General features: G+C 38.8%; 2 long non-coding RNA genes across 2 annotated transcripts in view; one reads left to right on the top strand and one right to left on the bottom strand.

Moving 5' to 3' along the window:
* LOC119768088 overlaps positions 1–5,701 on the bottom strand; it is a 29,620-nt gene extending 23,919 nt beyond the window's left edge. Inside the window, exon 1 of the long non-coding RNA XR_005277904.1 lies at positions 5,220–5,701. This is a non-coding gene — a long non-coding RNA (uncharacterized LOC119768088). The remainder of the gene's footprint in view (positions 1–5,219) is intronic.
* Positions 5,702–17,871: 12,170 nt separating this feature from the next.
* Positions 17,872–19,183, top strand: LOC6049965. The gene is made up of 3 exons (XR_005277625.1): positions 17,872–18,223; positions 18,285–18,904; positions 18,975–19,183. It is a non-coding gene; the product is annotated as an uncharacterized LOC6049965 (long non-coding RNA).
* The last annotated feature ends 526 nt before the right edge of the window (positions 19,184–19,709 follow it).

Genomic DNA, 19,709 nt, shown 5'->3' with positions numbered 1-19,709 from the left:
ATACTCTCATGATAGTTGAAATTGATCCATAAAACTTACTTAAAACACAATACACGATTGCCAGAACCACTCTGGAGTGTTAGTGGCCACTTCCGGGTAACCTGGAACCGGTTCCCGGGTACCCGATGAACGGCCAACTTGACTTTTTTGGTGAAAACCCATCATGTTGCACATCAAACTCCATGAAATTGAAAGATATGTCCATATTTGGTAATGCCGTTGTTCGCTGAGCCATCCTGGCCAATCTGGAACCGGTTACCGGTGGCCCCTTGGGGACACTTCCGGAATATGAGAGAAACCCTATCATCCGACATATCAAACTTCATGAAATTGAAAGATATGTCAATTTACGGTCATGCCGTTGTTCGCTGACCCATTCCGGCTAATCTGGAACCGGTTACCGGTGGCCCCTTGGGGACACTTCCGGAATATGAGAGAAACCCTATCATCCGACATATCAAACTTCATGAAATTGAAAGATATGTCAATTTACGGTCATGCCGTTGTTCGCTGACCCATTCTGGCCAATCTGGAGCCGGTTACCGGTGGCCTTGGGGACACTTCCGGAATATGAGAGAAACACTATCATCCGACATATCAAACTTCATAAAATTGAAAGATATGTCAAATTACGGTCATGCCGTTGTTCGCTGACCCATTCTGGCCAATCTGGAGCTGGTTACCGGTGGCCCCTTGGGGACACTTCCGGAATATGAGAGAAACCCTATCATCCGACATATCCAACTTCATGGAATTGAAAGATATATCAATCTACGGTCATGCCGTTGTTCGCTGACCCATTCTGGCCAATCTGGAACCGGTTACCAGTGGCCCCTTAGGGACACTCTCGGAATATGAGAGAAACCCTATCATCGGACATATCAAACTTTATGAAATTGAAAGACATGTCAATCTACGGTAATGCCGTTGTTCGCTGATCCATTTTGGAAATGGTTCCCGGTGGCCCCTTGGGACAATCCGGAATATGAGAGAACCCTATCATCCGACATATCAAACTTTATGAAATTGATAGATATGTCAAGTTACGGTCATGCCGTTGTTCGCTAATCCATTTTGGAAATGGTTCCCGGTGGCCTTGGGACAATCCCGGAATACGAGATAAACCCTATCATCCGACATATCAAACTTTATGAAATTGATAGATATGTCAAGTTACGGTCATGCCATTCTTTGCTTATGCATTCTGGCAATTCTGGAACAGGTTTCCGGTGGCCCCTTGGGGACACTCCCAGAATATGAGAGAAACCCTATTATTCGACGAATCAAACTTCATGAAATTCATGGATATGTCAACCAAAGGTCAGCGAACAATTGCATGACCGTAAATTGACACATCTTTCAATTTTATGAAGTTTGATATGTCGGATGATAGGTTTCTCTCATATTCTGGAAGTGTCCCAAGGGGCCACTGGTAACCGGTTCCAAATTGGCCAGGATGTGTCAGCAAACAACAGCATGGCCGTAGATTGACATATCTTTCAATTTCATGATTTTTGATAGGTTTTTCTCATATTCCGGAAGTGTCATAAGGGGCCACAGGTAACCGGTTCCATGATGGCCAGAATGGGTTAGCGAACAACGGCATGACCGTAAATTGACATATCTTTCAATTTCATGAAGTTTGATATGTCGGATGATGGGTTTCTCTCATATTCCGAGAGTGTCCCCAAGGGGCAAAGGGCCACCGGTAACCGGTTCCAAATTGGCCAGGATGGGTCAGCAAACAACAGCATGAGCGTAGATTGACATATCTTTCAATTTCATGAAGTTTGATATGTCGGATGATAGGGTTTCTCTCATATTCCGGAAGTGTCCCCAAGGGGCCACAGGTAACCGGTTCCATGATGGCCAGAATGGGTTAGCGAACAACGGCATGACCGTAAATTGACATATCTTTCAATTTCATGAAGTTTGATATGTCGGATGATGGGTTTCTCTCATATTCCGAGAGTGTCCCCAAGGGGCAAAGGGCCACCGGTAACCGGTTCCAAATTGGCCAGGATGGGTCAGCAAACAACAGCATGAGCGTAGATTGACATATCTTTCAATTTCATGAAGTTTGATATGTCGGATGATAGGGTTTCTCTCATATTCCGGAAGTGTCCCCAAGGGGCCACCGGTAACCGGCTCCAGATTGGCCAGAATGGGTCAGCGAACAACGGCATGGCCGTAAATTGACATATCTTTCAATTTCATGAAGTTTGATATGTCGGATGATAGGTTTCTCTCATATTCTGGAAGTGTCCCCAAGGGGCCACCGGTAACCGGCTCCAGATTGGCCAGAATGGGTCAGCGAACAACGGCATGACCGTAATTTGACATATCTTTCAATTTTATGAAGTTTGATATGTCGGATGATAGGGTTTCTCTCATATTCCGGAAGTGTCCCCAAAGGGCCACAGGTAACCGGCTCCAGATTGGCCAGAATGGGTCAGCGAACAACGGCATGACCGTAAATTGACACATCTTTCAATTTTATGAAGTTTGATATGTCGGATGATAGGGTTTCTCTCATATTCTTGAAGTGTCCCCAAGGGGCCACCGGTAACCGGTTCCAGATTGGCCAGGATGGCTCAGCGAACAACGGCATTACCAAATATGGACATATCTTTCAATTTCATGGAGTTAGATGTGCAACATGATAGGTTTTCACCAAAAAAGTCAAGTTGGCCGTTCATCGGGTACCCAGGAACCGGTTCCAGGTTACCCGGAAGTGGCTACTAACACTCCAGAGTGGTTCTGGCAATCGTGTATTGTGTTTTAAGTAAGTTTTATGGATCAATTTCAACTATCATGAGAGTATTGGTATCACATATATGTGAAAAACAGGAACACATGAACTATTCGGATGTTCCGGATTTCCGGAACCGGTAGGTCACCTGGCCCTGATATTAATATTTGTGGTCAAAGTACAGGTAAATACCTGTCGAATGCAACCCGGAGCATCCTGATTGGTTGAAATTTGCCGGAGATACAGGTCGTCAAAGTTGGGGTCTCAAAAAGGTCCTTTTTCGGTTGTAGCCGATTCCCGGTGGCCACAATGACCAAATCCGGTTTTCCAGGTCGGTTTCGGAAAGGGAACGTTCTAAGCTTTCATTTGTGACCAAAAGAACCGGAATCGGTCAAAAACTGGATTTTTGACGATTTTTTAAAGTTTGGGGTCGAAAAGGACCCCAATACCTTATGTGTGATTTTTTTTTAATACCAAGGGAAGGTTAAGAGCAGCCGTGGCCGACTGGTCACGGTGTTCGCTTTGTAAGCGAATGGTTCTTGGTTCGATGCCCATCTGCTCCCAACGAGAATGTTTAGAAATTAAAAATTTGAAATGATGAATATGAACAAAAAAATAAAGTCGCTCGAGGTGGGGTTCGATCCTCCGTCATTTGGATTGATAAGCAAAAATGCAACCCACTAGGCCATGACGACTTGGTGAGCGTGGACTGGAATTAGGAATACTGTTACAGAGAGCGAGTTGTGGCGCTATGACCACGGCAAATAGTGTCCAGGGCATTCGTGGAAATACAATGTCCCATCCCAAAGGGTCCCGGAGTACCAAACCTTCTTAGCATGGTGCTCTCAACGAATACAACCAAAATCTCGGAGCGTATGGTGGTGTGTCTCCACACTTCCACCCTGTCGATTCAGAATTATGTTGTTGTTCGAACACTCAGTGCTCAAACTCAACCCAATTACGAGTCATCTCTGCGATACGGCTTTACGCAGTAGGCCTAGCTGCCTTAACGCTTGTGATGTTTCAATGCATTCCGATTCAATTTCGCACTACAAATGTTAATAAATGACAAGAAGAGTGCTAGGCGTAATCTAACCTAAGGTACTTTCCAGGATCCCTTCGAAAGATTGGCTGCGCTAGGGTCTGATTAGATTACACAGAAAAAAATAATGTAAATTTGGAAGCTTTAATTTTGGAAGCTTGAATATTACCTCTTTTATGATGTAATTTTACCTCAATTTAGACTGAAAAAGTGACATTACACCAGAAAAGTGGTAAAATTACACATTTCCAGAGGTAAAATTACACCTTTTTTCTGACATAAAAGATGTACTCCTTCCCAGATGTAATATTACCATGATTTTTTTTTCTGTGTAGATTAGATTAGATTTGCCAGATAAATGTTTCGCAAAAACAAGAAACTGGGCAAAATTAAAACCAACAACTTAGTTATGTTGGTTTGTTTTCGCTAACTACTACCAATAATATCTGACAGCAGAAAATCTCGTTTTCGTTTTCTTCGCTGTTCTCAGCTTAGTCCTTTACTATCCTGGAAGAAAACGTACTGTAAGGGGTAGCCAGGATTTTTTTTAGGTTAGGTTTGGCTTCCGGTCTGTTTGGGGAATAGACCGAAAGCCAAACCTACACAGCTAAAAAAGTAGTAATCCAGCTGCGTGTAAAAGGCCTGTGTGTACAATAAATATTGCATTATTTTATGCAATTTTATGTGATTTTACACCCTGAAATATCTAGCCCATCAGTATGGGAAACTTACTTGACCGAAATGTCAAGCTGGTATATGCGTTCATCCTTACTAATTTCATCGGTCTGATGGCCGAGTGGGCCAGTCCTTACTGTTGGTGCTGGGTTTGAATCCCGTCGGGTGCTTTTTTTGTGTTTGCAAAATTTGACAAAGGTGATGTGCATGCTTTTGCATGCGATTTTGCCATCGGATTTTTTGCTGTGTAACCTAAAAAAAATATTGATACGGTCGAATAAACAGCAGGTAGCTAGGAGAGCAAAACTTGTGTAGTGAAGTGATAAAGTGAATCTTTTAAATCTGTCAATGAAGTTTCAATAAAACATAAAAAATCTAATTCCATAGATAGTCTATGAAATTTTTAAAGTCGTATTCACCCTAAATCCAAATTTCTAAAGGACCAGAATGAAAAAGTGGATACCCTGCCTCATGAACAACAATGTTAAAATGCAGTGCAGGGAGAAAAACACTGCCATGGCATGTGTTTGTGTGTTTGTTTGTTTAGTGGCATCCAACACCTCAACGAGACTAATGATGATATCAATTACAGGATAATATTTTATTCAAACAGTTGCTCTCACGCTTCTCCCTTATTTTTTTCCTTCTCTGATAAAAGCATACCAAAGGTCGAGGGGCAAAAAATAAAAAAATAAAAATAAAAAGAGAGCAGGGGAGATTCCTTTAGCATGTCATTCTTTTTCTACTTACGTTTCTCTGAAGCTGTTGGTCCTTTCTGTTTATCCGGTGCTCTCCAAGAGGATCCAGCCATACATCTCTTTTTACTTCCCGGTAACCGGATTTTGGTTTGCGATTCCGTTTACTTCCTCCTCGACGTCCTGTTTGTGGCCACCAACCACAAACTCCCGACGTCGACGACGCTGTCTCGTGTTTGTTATCCCTTCGCATTATTAGATAGACTGGGCCAGATAACATGTGATTACGCTCCGTTCCGGCTTTGAACCGGCGGCCTGTGACTGAATAAATTTCACTTATGGGACGGACTCGGACATACTGAGTGAGTTTGTGTCCTTTTTAGCAAAGTTGTTTCCCGTTTTGTTTCACACACTGTCGCGTAGCACTTCCGACGCCGCACGCGTTTCTCGATTTCGTCGTTTAATGTCAACACACTCGTGAAAGTTTTTCCACCACGTTTTTGCCAACACACGCCAGAATGGTTCCGGCACGCGAGTTTCCACGGCACTGAAGAATTCGGGATCTAAACAATGATGTTTTGTTGCTATCGTACGCACACACTTCGGGTTGTTTGGTGGGGAGGAAGTTCGGGCCCGAAGCCGGCTTTTTCCCCCAGCCGGAATTCCGAGGAAAATGGGACCACCAGTTGGCATGCGCCAACGGCGGAGTTCATTTCAACGGCACACGAAGCTCTGCAGCAGCTGTGAACTCGATGAATGAAGAAACTGGCAGTGGTTAAACGATGCCGTGTGGAATCATACCTACCCCGATGCGATGAAACGAAACATATTGTGGAAAGAATTCGTAAATTTTATCGGAGATTGCTATTTATTGAATTTAAGGACCACATAGATTTTTTTTAATACCCCGCTAATTTATTTTTATGGTTTTTTTGTACAAATTATTATACATAATTATTTCCTTTGCTGGTATTTTGCAAAATTGTTGCAATTTTATTCTTTTTTCAAATTTGTTTTAGATGATTTGAATTTGTTCGGTTGTAAATCTGAACTGCCACACATACATTTCGATCACTTTGGAACTTTGTTCAATAAAATTTGAGGAACTTTGATGTATAATTCTGCCTGCTCTTGTTGGGTTGGCAGTGAAAATAAAAACATGGCAAATCAGGAAGTGTTGAATGATTTGGTATCAGCAAAATAATTTAATTTACGTCTTTTACACTTCAAATTTACATCTAATGGTCGATTCATTCGTGACGGGATCACAAAGTTTGTACGCATTGTTTTCAATTTTATGCTTTTAACTTTGAAATCTATGAAAAAAGGTATCAATATTTTTACAAATTAGAAAGGCAAATTTAAAGTCAATAATTATTTTATAATTATAAAGTTTTAGTCAATGCACAGTGTTTCGGAATGGCAAAATTAAGTGGAATAATTTGATAACTCCTTTATTTGACGTCCTAGCCAAATGGTGTCTTTGGAAGAGTTGTTGTACTTGATAAGGGCTATCTTTTGAAGTTATTGACATACAGGGTGACGACCTTCCAGGGTGTCAACCAAAAACTAACTTTGTTGGATGACGTTGTAGGACTTTGGTGTCTTCGGCAAAGTTGTAGAGGAAAAAAATTCATGAAAGTTTGTCGAAGGCACCAAATTTGTAGCTCTTAATCTACTCGAGATATACGCCATTTTTGCAAAAATTGTCCAAAAAAGCACTTTTTTGGTGATAACTCAAAATGTTAGCATTTTAGCGGCCTAATATGTTCTGAAGAGTTGTTTATGACATAAAATTACACATCTTTGCCGAGGACAGCAAAATGTTTTGAGCCTTTGTTGAAGAGTTATAACCATTTTTATGTGATTTTGAGCCTATTTTCAAGTTGCTATTTTTTAAAAATGGCGGTTTTTGGCGCAAAACCGAACAATGCACCTGAAAGTACACACTTTCAACTACATTCCCTGAAAGTATCTCCGTGTCTATCCGTGTCTATTTTTAGATATCTCGATTTGAATTTGGCGGTTTTTAATCAATTTATTTATATTTTAAAGTGGAATCTTATTGAAAACGTGGTAATAATCGGTTAGTTAATCGATTTTTATGGAAAATACATTGTTTATGCTTAAAATTATGACACACATTCTAAAATTATGAATAAAAACATGTTTAGCCCAAAAATAATGTAAATTAAAATTATAAATAATTGTTCGTATTTAAAATTAAATATTTCCTTTTATATTTGGTCAGTTAATTTTTTTTTTATAGGCAAAGTATTTTCCATAAAAATTGATCAATTTTCCCTTCAATTCACCGATTTTCAACTCGTATTCAATATGATTTCGATTAATATTTATTAATAGATTAATTAAAAACCGTCAAATTCAAATCGAGATATCTAAAAATAGACACGGATAGACACGGTGATATTTTCGAGAAATGTAGTTGAAAGTGTGTACTTTCAGGTGCATTGTTCGGTTTTGCGCCAAAATGCGCCATTTTGAAAACATAGCAACTTGAAAATAGGCCCAAAATCACATAAAAATGGTTATAACTCTTCAATAAATGCTCAAAACATTTTGCTGTCCTCGGCAAAGATGTGTAATTTTATGTCATAAACAACTCTTCAGAACATAGTAGGCCGCTAAAATGCTAACATTTTGAGTTATCACCAAAAAAGTGCTTTTTTGAACCATTTTGGCAAAAATTGCGTATATCTCGAGTAGATTAAGAGCTACAAATTTGGTGCCTTCAACAAACTTTCATGAAATTTTCTCCTCTACAACTTTGCCCAAGACATCAAAGCCCTACAACGTCATCCAACAAAGTTAGTTTTTGGTTGACACCCTGGAAGGTCGTCATCCTGTATGTCAATAGCATCAAAAGATAGCCCTTATCAAGTACAACAACTCTTCCAAAGACACCATTTGGCTAGGACGTCAAATAAAGGAGTTATCAATTTATTCCACTTAGTTTTGCCATTCCGAACACTGTGCAATGGAGATAAAAAGGTAGCGTGGCAGGATAACGTCGTACGATTGGGTCCTTAAGTTAAATTTAAATTGCTTATATTATTTTTCACAACGATAAAAGTTTATTTTTGTAAGTACAATTATTACTTGTGTGACCACAAAGGGTACAAAACGTATTTTTAAATCAATTCTGAAAAAAGTCTCCTGCTTGACATTTTGATTCATTAAAAAATGTTGACTTGACAAAACTATTTTTTTCGCTTTTAGATTAAAAAATAACTTAAAATAGATTTTAACGTGTTTTTTTGACCGTTGTAGATACAAATTTACATAGGCTTCATCCATAAAGTACGTCACGCTAAAATCAGCCCAAATTTACCCCCCCCTCCCCCCCCCCCTTTGTCACGCTTTTCCTATACTTAGAACATGCAATGTCACACTTGCTCAGACCCCCCCTCCCCCCCTAGAGCGTGACATACTTTATGGATGACGCCATAGGACTTTAGGACCCTATTGGATCGTAGAGCAATTCCTGGAATCAATTTGGAGGTGCTTCGCAACACTAGTTATTCATCAAACTTATGTACAGTCATCCCACATATTTGGAACACCCACAAATTCAGAATACTTTTGTGATAATTTGTCAATAGCATGTCAAATGCAGCTTTTTTCTTGACCCTGCTGTTTTTAAGACCTTTATTTGGACATTTTCTTGCTATTTCACTAGTAAAAGTAGTACTTTTTGACCAAAAAACTTCATTTCATGATTATTTTATCCTGAGCAACAAAACACTGCCTCCAAATTGTCTGTTCCATGATTGTGTGATGTTATTGTGGTTTCCACAATTGTGGAACACCTGAATTTACTGATATTTTCACACAAAAAAGTTATCAGACCACGAATAAAACATCACTAAGCTCTAGTTGAATGGTTGCAGTGGGTGTAGTAATTTTTTGTTACAAAAATGTTTTCCTGGAAAGATCCAAAGTTTGTTTACATCCGTAAGAAAAAAGTGTTCAGAATTTGTGGATTTCAAGGGTCAAAGTTTTTCTTCAAAAACTTGATATAAATGTTAAAGTTTGCAGTTGTTCGATACAGTATTTGAAAGATCGCAAGAAAAGCTTTTAAATGACGATTTTATATGATTTTTTTGAACATTGGCTGATCTGTAAACTGTTCCGAATATGAGGGATGACTGTACAATGCTGCTCGTCTTTGTCCATTTTTTAACCACTAAAAGAAGGTGATGCCGGATACTATGTAGTATGTTTCTACATGACTTGTCTCGAAGCGCAAAGTTGTTTTCTTTTTTTTTAATAAAGTCATAAAAAATGTGTTTTTTTTTGTCTGGAGAATCAGAGCTATTCATTTCTTTTACATATTGCATGCAACTTTGTAAATTTGTGTGCACTAGCTACACATCATCCTATTTCTACACGCAAACATTGAAGAAATTGGAAAATAACGTTATGCATATCACTTGATATTAGTTAAATTAATACCAACGAAATCAATGAGCAGTAGCAAATGTTTGGTTAGTTAAACGAGACCGCCCCAATTGGAGGGTTCATGATTGACCACTAACTGGCAAGATGATGACTTCACACCCCTGTAGTTAGAACCACGGCTACCATGACGACCCGCACCCGCTCACATCGCAACGGGATTTTCCGCCGTTGGATCTGCCCGGAACACCTGGTCTTGATTAACGCACACACGTGTGTATGTGTGAGTGTGTGTGTGTGTGTGTCGACACCGCGAAAACCGAACAGATTCGCGTTGGTTTTGCGGTTCCAGGAACAATCAATTAACATTCGCAGCTCACCGATTTGCCCGACGTTGGTGGTGGTGGTGTGTGTGTGTGTGTGTGTGTGTGTGTGTGTGTGTGTGCTGGGTGGGTGGTCACATTCCACGTGCTGTTCACACCACTTAATTAGTTGCCAGAGAGTGGGCCCGCCGGTGGGTATGACAACGTTTGGTTTTGTCACAATTGAAAATTGAAAACATTGTTTTCTGTTTGTTTTGCAGTTATTGTCAGCTGTGGGTGAAGCCCGACTACATGCCGTGAAAACTAATCATAACATCAATTGCACGTGTTTCGTAAATTAATTGCAACATCATAAATCAATCACAGTGTTGGGATTAGGATGTTAAAAAATACATAGATCTATTTCTTTGAAAACATTTCAGAAAAGTTACCGATGAATCAAATAAAAAATATTATTCGATTTTGCGGTAAATTCACATTTAACTTCAAAGCTGGATCGCCAGCTATAGTCGTAATCAATAAAGCTCGTATTTGGGGTTGTAATTTATAGACTTCCGAAGTTCTTTTATCTTACGCCTTCCACGCGTTTTTTTTTTGTTTATTAAATTCTATTATCTCTTTTTTCATAGATGCTTTTAAAATACAAACTGTATTATTCCTGGAACGCATTGGGCTGCAGTAAACAAATAAGTCTTTCTTTGATTGAATCGGATTGCACTTCCAGTACTGGAGAACCATCACTTGATGCTGCCAGTTCCTGTGCTATTCTGAAACTTTTGTACGCACACCAGCATCGTAAACGTATCGACTACAACTCCACCAGTTTCCTGGTTCGTGACAAACAATTCAATCAGCAGCCCATCTAGAGTGTTATTTCCCTTTCAACTTTCCCAGGACCTCGTTTCTACACTCCTTCATGCAAAGTTCATTTAGTTGCAACCAGCAGCAGTCAGTCAGTTGGTGAGCTGGCTCTTGATGAAATAATAGCGCTTCGAAGTAGCTACCCTGAAATTAATTAGTCGAACAGACAGTTTGAACTTAGTTTTTTTTTTTCACAGCTAGTTGGTTGTTTCCAACAGCAAGATTGCATGATGAAGAGTATTTGAAAAGTTTGTTTCGCGAGCGGGAAAAATACTCATTTATGGAAAACTGTGTCAGTCGCGACACAACTTGCACAGAATTGGAAGGGAGGACCACACCAGCGAGCAATAAGTAGCAGGAAAAGCGAGTAAAACGATTACGACTTTTCACGTTATAAATACAACAGTTCATTTGCCGTGGCACGAAACTACCAGTCTAATGCTATACTATTGTTACTGAGCACCGCCACCATGTTGAATCCTTTTATTGCTTTTCACTGTTGCGGAATTTTATGCGGTAACTGACGATTAGCCATTCCCATCATTTGAAGCGGTTGAGTGTTTTATTGTGGGAAGGTAGTAGAGCCGTTTGTCATGCACAAACCCCATTTGGAACTGAATCAGAAAACTGCTTTCGTCATTATACTAACACTATCCGCTTATGGAGGCGCAAATTGCAACACATTATGAAGAGAAGTTTTTGCTTTCGATACAATCTACTCACTACATCTCTGGTTGTATCTTGATGTACACGTTAACCACACACTCGAAGTGGCTTTGAGTGTAATGGGTTGCCTTAAAAAACACATTTTATAACTTTGATTTCAACCGTGGTAGTAACTACTATTGTGTTTAATAAATCATACCTACAACAGGATGTAACAAAATGACTTTGGACGGGCATTCAGCGGTTTGCTTCGGTGGGCGTACTGAGTACAAATCCCAAATTTGACCAGAATTGGACGTAACCAGAGCTGACGTTTTGCATTTGATTTTTTTCAATATTTTACTCTCATAAATATCAATTTTTGTGGCAGTTTGGCCACTAATGCGTTTATTTTCAGCATCACTGGCATGTAGGTCAAATCATTGCACAAGTTTTAGTACACATAACATAACTGTTCGGCCCAATCGGCCAGTCCCTACGTTGTGTTCTTACTCTTTGTGAGACTGCCGGAACCAACAACTCACGGACGACGACGGTGGCTTTCAAGGCTCCGAGAGGCCACCTGCCTCCTCGGAGATTCAACCCAGAAGAACTTTATTTCACAATTATACAAAATACACCCAACTGGCAGTCGCATGATTGTGATGCATGGCGGCATGAAAGTATATCAGAATCTGCATGAAATCTGTCCTCATGCATTTTTTTGCGATATAGGAGTATGACATTTTTGCCCGTTACCGACAATTATCGACATTACCGACGGCTTTTTGGTTGTTGTGGGGTCCTCGCCATTCCGGACGCAGCTCGCAGGCTGCCGATCATCCTCCCGACCGCCCTCTGACCACATGTCCGGAATGCCGCACACTCGATCACCATCGCCGCCAGCACCGTCCTCGTTCACAGCTACCACTCAACTAACTCTTTCTCTTCGGTTTTTCCCCACACGCTAATTCTCTCTCAGCTTATCTGTCAAGGGGCATGACACTCAGCGGATCAGACCCTACAAACCCCCTTGGTTTTATTTGAATGATGTTGACCTAGTGCAAAACCTAACAATGTCAATAGAAATCTCTAACTTCTTTAAAATAAAATAGTATCTGTCATATGTGAAACTCTACTCTAACTTACTGCTTACTGTTATACATCGTCGCCATCATGCTAACTTGTCGTACGTGCATTTTGGGCCAAATTGAGTTAAGAACGCCATTTTGTGCAGCTCACAATGCCTCATCTTTTGACCTTCACAGATCCCCAAAAATCGATTTCAATCCTGAGATATTCAATGAAAACCAAAAAAGCTCTGAATATTTTTGTCACTCTACATATAAAAGAAGTTTCAATCCTGTCGTGCTATCTTGTCACTCTCTAAAAATTGATGTAAGTGTGACAAAGGGCAAAGGGATTTCAGGTCAGGATGCGTTTGACGCACGTACAAGTTAGACTAACGTAAACATTTTTAATTATAACTCGGGACTCCAGCAACCAACTTCAACCAAACTTCGGGACAATGCACAAAATGGTCAGCCAAACAAAACGTGTTTGTTATTGTTTACATTGCGTGCTTTTGTTTTTGTTTATTCAAGGTTAAACATTAAAACGCGTTTTTCTCGGAACGTCAAAATGGCGGGTGCGATAGCACGACGACGTCGACATATTATCGTCTTGAGACCTGTTTTACCCATTCATGGTAATAATGTGATGCAGATCGTGAAGGTGACCTATCAATTATGCTACTCTAATGTATACATCTTACACAACAAAAGTTGAATAAATTCTTTTTCTTCATCTGTTGATGCATAATCAATTTCCATATACATAAACGCTTTTACTATGTTCTACCTTTTGTGAACTTAGCCATGTTACATTAAAAATTACTGATTTAACATTTGTTTATCTAGGATACAGAATCTCTATTTGTTTTAATATTGATGATGTCGGTAATCACATCAAGATGTACTCGAGAACTATATTTGTTTGACTAAATATATCACTGGAATATATTCTCCAAGTAGAACGTCTACCTCAGCACAATATCCTGAATCAACAAATTTAAAAATATATCCGTTATGGCCCTTGCGCAATTCACTATATTCGTCTTACACAACGTCTGAAAATATATAACAAAACACACCAACACAACGTAACGGAAAAACATCCCATGATCTTAATCTCAGTTATATCCTGCTTTAAAGGTAAAATATTGTATCGATGGGCTTGGTTTCGATTTCTTCTTCAACACAAGAATGATTCGTTTACAAATAAATTCTAATTCAGATCCTATCCAACCTTCGAACAAAATAAAGTTGAAACAATATTCCAATGAATCAGTATCAAATGCAAATGTCAAATGTCTTATGTTGAAACTTCATTGAGTTAATCAATATCACCTCATATTAACCACAATATATTTCCTCAGTTATAATTGCTCAATTCCTGTCACAGGCATGCATACTGTTAGACAAATGAGTGCCACTTCGTCTAAGTAAAGTGAAAATTTCCTAAGATTTTATAATAAAACATACTTATTATTCACAATCATAGTTCACTACTTTAAACTATCAAACAAATCTAGTTCAACAAAACATATAGTTTTGCAATTCATAAACATCGATATTGTTATACAGAATTAAATCAATTCTAAATTTCCTATGATTGTTATAATGCATAGAAACATCTAAAAACTTATTTATTTAATATTTAATCGGACAGAAAACTCACTATCAATCAATTTAATCTAAACCATGCATCTAAGCAAAATTATATGATATATGCCCGAATCAGAAACAGTTATTTAAAATGAGAACTACAGTTTCAGACTTTCTTGATGCCCTTTTATAAAGTAGTGATTGATAAACTTCAGTTATGTAACTAATCAGCACTTTTACCACCCAATGCTTAGTTAGCCTACTATATTATCCAGTAAATAGCATTTATTCTAGTGTCGTGCCATCGTCAATAATTTAGAAACCTCTCGATAAATCTTCAACCATTTACCAACATCTATCTATTCTTCTGAGCAGTGAAAACTTCAGAAAACTTTAGTAAGACATTTTTTAAACAAAGTCCTGTGCAACAGTGTTACAAGTAATGTTCAACCATGTCATCTAAAAATCTTTATATCTAGCAACTTCGAATAACATTCCATACAATGAACATGAACACTTCCGAATAACCTCCTTACTAGAAAATCCTCTTATAACTTAATTCTTACTCAAAATATTCATTAAAGTTATCTAAGTCCAGACATGTCTTCGAAACAACAACATAAACATAACGATAAAACTATCTGCCTTTCACTTCCATCGAACATCTGTTAATATCACAAAAGAAATGCAAATGAGCTCGTCACTAGCGCAGTTTCTGATTTGTCAATCTACTTGGCAGTTGATGCTCACTTACGCTACACCATATTGAAAACAACGAATTATTCCCCCGTTGCGTTTAATCTCTATCTTTAATATGTTAGCGTATAAAATGTAAACCATTATCTTCAGTTAGACTAAAACTGTTATCATTAGATATAACACAGCTGTACTTTGTTTCCAGTCAAAAATCCTAACCATTGATTCGATGATATACACAACCTTTACCGGATTACAATTTAACACCGAATAATATCCACAAACTTCTTTTTACAAGACCTTCCAGAAAATCCACAATCCACCTCAACGCTTTACATCAGATTATACTGTGAATATTCACAAGCCTCTTCTCCTCCTGGTCTTACAGCGAAAATTCACAAATCATCTCTATGCCAGGCATGAGTTGACATCCACAAGCCTCCTCAGCGTCAGTTTTACAGTTAATACCCTTACCCTGGCTAGTGAACATCACTAGTCAAATTAACACCAGGCATTCAAGAAACATTAATTACATGACCTTCACTTTTCTCGAACCTCCGGAACATTGGCAGTGATCCTCTCTTGAATTAACATTTCATCTTAGAACAAAATATATATAACCAATTATTGAACGTAACAAATGTCATTCGCTGAAGCATTAGAAATTACAGATTAAACCAACTTTTAACCCAAGAACTACTCGTGAATAAACACTTCTGCTCATCTCTTGTGACAATTCACACCTTCTTTTAACTTACTACTTGGAGAGTAAACTGATTTACCACCTACAATAGCTGTTACGATTCCTCTAGAAACCCTCTGACACACCATTAAACTATTTAAAGAGTCATTACGGTTTGCAATCAATTGCATACTCCACCCTTGAACATCCCATGTATTCATCACCTATAACGATGATTTCAGGAGCAATTCTAATTTAATTCTTGAACAGCATGACAACTGAACATCTTACCCGTGAACAATCCATTTGTTCACCACCCATAACAACAGTTACAGGGACAACTACATAACAATTCGTGAACAGCTAGACAACTGAACACTTTTCCCGTGAACAACCTTTTGTTCACCACCTATAATAATTATAGGGACAACTACAAACAATTCGTGAACAGCTAGACAACTGAACACTTTTCCCGTGAACAACCTTTTGTTCACCACCTATAATAAGTATAGGGACAACTCATTACGATTCGTGAACAGCTAGACAACTGAACATTTTACCCGTGAACAACCATTTGTTCACCTCCTATAATAATTATAGGGACAACTACAACCAATTCGTGAACAGCTAGACAACTGAACACTTTACCCGTGAACAACCATTTGTTCACCACCTATAATAATTATAGGGACAACTAGATCCAATTTGTGAACAGCTATACAACTGAACACTTTACCCGTGAACAACCTTTGGTTCACCACCTATAATAATTATAGGGACAACTCATTACGATTCGTGAAGAGCTAGACAACTGAACACTTTACCCGTGAACAACCATTTGTTCACCTCCTATAATAATTATAGGGACAACTACAACCAATTCGTGAACAGCTAGACAACTGAACCCTTTACCCGTGAACAACCATTTGTTCACCTCCTATAATAATTATAGGGACAACTACAAACAATTCGTGAACAGCTAGACAACTGAACACTTTACCCGTGAACAACCTTTGGTTCACCACCTATAATGATTATAGGGACAGCTCATTACGATTCGTGAACAGCTAGACAACTGAACACTTTACCCGTGAACAACCATTTGTTCACCTCCTATAATAATTATAGGGACAACTACAACCAATTCGTGAACAGCTAGACAACTGAACACTTTACCCGTGAACAACCATTTGTTCACCACCTATAATAATTATAGGGACAACTAGATCCAATTTGTGAACAGCTATACAACTGAACACTTTACCCGTGAACAACCTTTGGTTCACCACCTATAATAATTATAGGGACAACTCATTACGATTCGTGAACAGCTACACAGAAAAAAAAAGTGTAAAATTACACGCCACTGAATTCATGTTTTTCATGTAAATAAGCTCAATTGAAAATTGAAATTCATCGTAAAGTGTTGAATCACACTTAAAGAGGGTTCATGTAAACTGAAATTCAACGTAATGCGTGTATCTCATGTAATTGCTTGTTTTGTTTTTGACAAATGACAAATTTGAAAACTTAAAAAACATGTAATCAAGTTTGTAATGTAAAAATTCTAAAGTGTTTTGACAAAACAATGTAAATTTCAATTGCACGATTGTTTGGCGATTGACAGCTGGCAAAAGGAATCAGTTTAATGTTGTTATTGTTTGGTGAGGAGTGAAGTGGAAAAGTTTCCGTACCAAATTTCGACGTAACGATGTCGGAGGACATTGTATAAAGCAGTGCATCCTGCTCGTTAGTAATTTTAACATCAATCGGCAATAACGGTAATCACTGATAGGTTGCAAACGTTGGGGACATTATTATGTCGTAAATTCAGTCAATTATCTTGTGGTTGGGATTTGATTTCAGGTTTCACCATTGTTTTGGCTGGCCTGCTAGCGGTAACCTAGTCTTGAACAGCATCTTCTCCAATTCCTTATCGGTGCTGTCCTGGGAGGTCCTTTGACGACAGTGCACCTTAAGCACAGGTGAATCCGATGTTCCACGGTTGGAGTCTTGAAAGCTTCTTTTTCGGCCACGACACGTCATCGCCTGCGCATTCATAAAAAGTTATCGGCGGCCGCGATCACTCTTCACATCCGGAGTAGAGTCGTATCCCGTATCTGCTGGTAAATACTAATTTCTATTGATCAGTCCCGACGATTATGGTAGAAACTCGGCGACAGTTCAATCCGGTCCTTGCTGTTTCCCTTGTGATAAATAATTGAAATTTTATTTAAGCACTTTGAATACAGATCAACACACTTCAAAAACTCAGAATTAAAATTATATAAATCTGAATTTCACAGGCCAAACATAAACAAAGAAAAGTGGCTAAAAAACATGACATTAAACTTCTAGCTTCTAGCAAACACGCTGGCAATAAATTACTTACAATACTTACTCAAATTTGCCTACGTGTATGAAACTATAATTTTGATTCACCAGAATTGGAGTAAGCAATTTTGTGTTCTTACAAGGTGTATTCAAAATTAGGTTGATTTTTTAGTGTTTCTTTATATTTGTGTAGTTTGCCGTCGACCGACGAAAAAGTGACAGGAACGAAGAAGAGCAAAACAAAACGAGCAAAACAGTGTCGCGGTCCGCGGGAAATCGGTGAAAATTGTTTTGTACCCGCTCCTTTACCGCAACAGCAGCAATTCCGTGCTAGCTGCGTCAAGTTTTTTCGTGAAAAGTGTTAGTTTTGTGTCCGTCAATCCGTCAGCGGGATCGCAGACAACCGGTGCGCCTCACAAACCGATATTTAATGGTAGATTTTAAAAAGTAAACTGGAATGGCTAAACCTAATCACATATTCTGTTATTTTCTAGATTGGGATGCCTCGTCATTTGCCAACAATGTCAAATCTTCGCTGGGTTTGGTCTGGTTAGACAAACAGCTGGTGGAAGAATTCGGCGATAGCAATCACCTACGACTGTGCCACAACTTTGCGCCTGCGAGAGATCGAACAGCCGGCTGAGAATGTGTTATGTGAGCTGCAGCTGCAGGAACCAAATCGTTTGTAATAATCGCTTCGGGATGCGAATAACGCAGACGATTTGGTGAAGAATATCTACGTCTCATCGGAAGTGTGCAAGTACATCTCCGATCACATGGCCACCTCGGAGAACAAGTTGAACAACGTGGCGAAGATCGCTGATCTCGAAATTATCGGCGCGGACGCAGATATCTGCTCGGCGATCGTAATTGATGCTGCCCACGCCCAGACCAACATCGACCAAGGAAAACTTCAGTGTTCAGGCAGAAGATGGTAGCCTTCTAAATCTACTATTAACTATTCCATGGAAGTTACCGGATTTCGTAGAGATGCTGCACACCAGTCAGAATGCGGCGGCCAATACCAAAATCTGGTTGCATCGTAGCAATCACCCATGACTAAATTGCATCGGATAAATCATCAACTAGGTATTCTAAAGAAATAATTGCACAGGTTTGTGTTCTCCTTGTCTTTTTCTTTACAGCTTTTGTGATTAAAACTAACAATAATTATTCTATTTTAGCTGTCGAATTTCATGTAACAATTTAATTTTCAAGCTGGAAGTGGTCGAAGTTGTAGCTGCTAAAACGGTTCGACTCCGGGGGCATCAGTCGTCGCAGCGAATCTGCTATCAGGATTTTGAGTTTCGCATGCGGCGCGAGGTCGCATGATCACAAACTTAATCGAGCTAGATCGACAGATGGCACAAGATCCAGTAGAATAAGATTTAACATCAGCACTCATGCATCTTCGTTTGATCAGAAGATAGCAAAAGTAAGTTTTTGCTTAATTTCCTTATTTTCTAAAACTATCTGTAAGAGAAGAGACTCACATGATTGTGATTCCAAATTAAGTTAATATGCCGCTCCGTTGAATCTGAATCTGCACAAAAATTATCAAATTCTTTGCATCTACATAACTGTTTAAAATGGTTCACTTTAGTAAATAGTTTTCTAAAAGTGTGCCTTCTAAGCTAAATAAACCTGCAAAAGAATTTGAAAATTACATCGGATTCAAGATTCAACGGAGCAAAAAAAATTTAGCTTTGGTAAATTTACGTAGATTTCATCGGAAATTTACATGTTTTGGAAAGATGTTTGTTCGGCACAATTACATCGGATGGCATTTAAATTTAAAATGAATTAGATGCAAATTCACATCATTAATGACGTGCACTTTTGGTACATCATTAATGATGTAAATTTACCCGATTTTTTTTTCTGTGTAGACAACTGAACACTTTACCCGTGAACAACCA

This window comes from Culex quinquefasciatus, chromosome 2 (genome assembly GCF_015732765.1).
Source record: "Culex quinquefasciatus strain JHB chromosome 2, VPISU_Cqui_1.0_pri_paternal, whole genome shotgun sequence".
NCBI classification, from domain to species: Eukaryota; Metazoa; Arthropoda; class Insecta; order Diptera; family Culicidae; genus Culex; species Culex quinquefasciatus.
The sequence above is the reverse complement of the archived record's forward strand: the minus strand, read 5'-3'. Positions and strand labels throughout refer to the sequence as shown.